The sequence below is a fragment of the Cupressus sempervirens genome, chromosome 4, assembly GCF_028749045.1.
Source record: "Cupressus sempervirens isolate cs-2001-9-10 chromosome 4, ASM2874904v1, whole genome shotgun sequence".
NCBI classification, from domain to species: domain Eukaryota; kingdom Viridiplantae; phylum Streptophyta; class Pinopsida; order Cupressales; family Cupressaceae; genus Cupressus; species Cupressus sempervirens.
The window spans coordinates 277,732,176-277,736,748 of record NC_143121.1 but is presented as its reverse complement, the minus strand read 5'-3'; positions in this window follow the sequence as shown (position 1 = coordinate 277,736,748).

The following is a 4,573-nucleotide window of genomic DNA, read 5'->3' as shown; positions in this document are numbered from 1 at the left end:
AATATACATCCTCACCTTATCATCCCCAAGGGAATAGCCAAGAAGAGTCAAGTAATAAGAGTATAATAAAAATTATCAAGAGGATCTTAGGAGAAAACAAGATGGCTTGGGACTCAAAGTTTCCATTAGCTATGTGGGCTGATATATTGTGAAAAAGGCCATTGGATGTGCCCCATTTGATTTGGTCTATGGTATACAGGCTAGACTTCCACAAAATAACCTCAAAGAGATGTATAGATTTGTTCAATTGTATGAAGATGATATCATTGATGAGATGCAACTCAAAATGGATGATATATTGCAACTAGAAGAAACAAGGAGAGAATCTGTTGTTCAAACTGCCAAGTTGCAATCACAAATGAAGCATTTATATGAAAAAAGATCCACTAATAGGAAATTTGAAATAGGTGACATGGTATTGATTTGGAATGCTAGATTGGAAGATAAAGGAAAGAATGGTAAATTTGACCCAATCTGGCTTGGCCCATATAACATTTGTGATAAAAATGGAGAAGATTCATAATTTTTGAAGGAAATAACTAGAGGTATTCTTGAATTTCTAGTTCATGGAAAATTCTTAAAGAGGTACTTTTCTTAAAAGTATCTATTTTCCGTGAACAATAGTTTTAGGGTTCTTGGTTTTCCTATACATTCTGTATATTTTGTAAATCCATGTAAATATTTTCTCTGTATAGTTTGGTTTCTTGTTTCCTATTTTTGTGTGTTGCCCTATGCTCTCTGAAAAGTTGTCATCCCTATACCAAGTATGTGGTCTACTCTCCCAAAGATTCTGAATTCTTGCATAGACTCAAGTAGTCTATCATCCCTAGACAGAGCCATTGTTGGTCTAATTTTTTACATATTAATTTTTCTTATAATCATGGTGAAAAAATTAGATGTGAGTTATTTTATTAGGTCCTAGGGTTGTAGGTTTTGGTCTCATATTTTTGGTATCTTTTAAAATCTTTGTAAAACCCTAGGGCTTGCCTTTTAAATCTTATTTTGGTACGAAAGTCTTAACATCAACTGAATATTCTTTCCCACCTATGTCGAGGTCATTGTTGAGTCCTTTTGAAAAATCTTATCCCATTGTTGGATCTTTTTAGAATCGACAGATGTTTCCTATAGCGATGTAGTGACCATCAGAGAACTATGTCCTAGTGTTGAAAGTGAAGTCTGGTGCCGAAAAAATTGTATTAATATGAAGGCATTATGGTCACGTGCTATCTCCTAGGATTTTTAGTGTCAGAAAGGATGCACAAGGAAGAATTCACAAATGGTGTCACCAGAATTGAAGTTCTTCGGTGACTCGCTAAGTCACTATAAAAAAAATCTATGCGACTTGCCGATAGCGACATAGCAAGTGCCCGAATTTTAAAGGAAGCGGCAACCTTTTTTAAAAACTAATGTGATTGCACAAATTCCCATGCAAGTTCATAAATATGCATGACCACCTTCTCTGACACCAGTATTAATTAAAAAAAATTTCAATCAATGTGCTTTTGTTCTCTGTCACCAGAGTTTTGATTACGCCAAAAGTCACTATCTCGCTAGTTGAGAAGTTGGTGTTTTCACCGATAGCGAGGTAGCGACTAGTCAAAAGGTTGTGATGTAATGGAAATTTTAAAAGAGATGGGCCCCAAACAAGTACTTCATAAAAAATGAGTTGTGTAGATTAAATGACATGGTGGCATCCTACTTAGCATTTATAGGCCGAAAGTTTTGACTCCACCAGAGCTTGTTATGTCTCTATTGGAAAGTTTGTAATTTTCAACAATAGCGAGGTAGCGTCATGCCTAAAAATGACAAACATGATAGAGTCAAGGAAAAATGATGTCATTATAAATTAAATAATATATATGTGTGCCAACATGTTAAGCTAGCTCAGTGATAGCAGTATCTTGGACCCACTCCCCATGCATAGAACATGTAAATGATTCTAAATCGTCAGATCAAGCATAAATTGAGGATACTCAGTAACTCGCTATGGAAAGATGTGCAAAAATTATGTATAGCAAGCTAGTAAGTGAGGGACCCACCATTATTCTCTTAAGGGTTGTATCAGATGTCTGCCACATGATCAAAGCAAAATCAATGGTTATCACTAGCTCAATATAGAAAGGTGCTCAAAAGTTATGTATAGCGAGGTAGCGAGTTGATGACACATGTCCTTAGTCATCCATGGGCCCAGTTTGAAATGCCAGCATTAGAGGAAAGGTACAAATGGAGTTATTTTATTTGGTTGACCACCAACATGTTAAGAGGAAATGTGAGTCAGCCCAATTTTTATTTCGTGATCGTAGGAGTTTTCAAGGATCGACAACGCAAATTTAAAAGGATGTATGGTGCCACTTTGTTTCTCTATTTTGTGCATTTATGATGAATGAAAGCTTCATGTGTGACAAAAATAGAGTATAATATAGGAGATTTCATCACTTGTAGTCTCACTCAAATAAAGATTTCACATTTTCTAAGCACAAGAGCCTATTGATTGTATTGTGTTAAGCCTAGTAAAGATGTGAAGCGATTCCTCATTTATTCGAAGGCAATTGCAAAGGTTCATAGAAGAACAAGTTTGGAAAACCAAGTAAGTACTCATATTACAACCTCTGTAGCATTCCAGTTCCTTTCATTATGACCAAGATGACTCCTAAGAAAGTATTTTTTGGGCAAGTTAATTATATGGATAGGAATGTTCATGAGGATTTGTTAGAATTACTCCCAGAATCCACCACTGAACCTGTGCAAGTTAAAAAATTGTTTTCCTTAAACCCTAGGCTTACAATTGTTGATGGCTTAAATGACAAGGGGAATTGGGTTAGGGATTCAATAACTACTCAAACTAGTCTTGTCTTGTTTTAAAAGTGGTTTTCAGAAAGGAATTTGTTTGCCCCGCATGCTAATGTCTAAAATTTTAATTTGGGAAAGCTAGTAGTTCCAAGTGTTTTCATGGATTATGATTTTCTTGAAGCCATTACCAAGAATTATGACCAAGCTATTAGGGTGGTGAGAAGAAATGATGGTATGCCTCTAATCTCAATTAGTCTTGAAGAAATTAGAGAGGTTTTTCACCTAGAACCATTGTCAGATTACCATGTGCCAATCAATCTGCCAGAACTAGAAAATGAATACAAAGCAAAGAAGGATGTAATTAGGGGAGGTGCACTAAGGGCACACATTGGTACAATAGGAACTCTACCACTAATTACTACAACCTCTAGAGAACCTTTTAAGAAGAGTCTTTTCACTTCCTAGGTTGTAGAGATATACAGGACCATGTGCCATGTTTTTGGTGAAGATGATAAAGATATCATGCCCATTGGCCTTATGTATATGATGGTTCAAATTTCTTCTTTTGGTGTAGATGTTGTCTTTGATTTTTCCTCCTTTTTGGTTGAAGAAATTCATATCGGTTTAGTTAGAATTGCGAAGGGCAAAGTGGAGAAAAATTTTGGCCACTATTCTCTATTGATGCATATGTTCTTGTTCAAGGGGGTGACATATTTTGGTAATGAGATGGAAATGAATAGAGAGAAGAATGGAGAAGCATTGCCAGTCTAGTTGTGGAGCATAGATATGACCTGGGATGCAAATAATGCCAGTTTTGTTAGATTTGATAGGTATTTTGCTTCTAAATTGAGATGCCTCACATTGACTGACAATCCTAGGATCCCTAAGGTATTAATGAACCTCCTCGGGGCTATGGATGAACCCCATGGCTTGAAAATTTCACACAATTGGGGAGATATCATTCCTTACCTTGTTTCTATGATTTTCAAAATCTATGGTTTTAAAGGGAGTCCTCATGTCTTGCCTTACCAAGTACTGTTCAAGGTAGGAATGGTTGATGTTTTGTGGCAATTAGGAGGAGTAGAAGAAATGTTTCTGTTGAAAAGGAAACTAGGGTCAATTTTCCCTACCTATAGAGTGGCCCATTAGTTTGTGATTACCAAAGGGGGTTGGCTCTTTTTGCATAAAATTTTTGATCAGTATATGATGGTTGTCACCTATCCCCATTTTTTTGATTCTGAGGGATTTTTTAGTCATACCTTCAAGCATAGAATTAAGCTGGGATAGGTCAAACATGATTCATATTATCTAGAGGACATTATAAGGAATGAATTCTCATTGCAAGAGTAGGAAACTAAAAAAGAAAAATGGAGAGTTTATTTTGATTAGAAATATAGTCCTTTAGATAATGTTAATATAGAGGCTGACAAAATAAATAAGTTCATGAATAACTTCCCTAAAATAATGGAAGCTATGAATTAGAAGAAACAATTTTTTATTGATTCTTATCCTGATAATACCAGAGAAGTCATGAGGAGGTTGGCTTTCACTCCTTATATAGGAGTTGGTCAAATAATTGTACAAAATATGTCTGGTTACACTATAATTCAAAATAAAAGGGCTCCTATAGATAAGGGCAAGAAAATAATGGGATCCACCAGTATAGCCCAAGAGGAGAGACCTAAAAAACCTAGTCCCAAGAGGTAGAAGGTAATGAAAGTAGAGAGGCCTCAGATTAAGGAATATTCATGAACTCAATCCCCTTTGAAGATTGGAGAAGAAT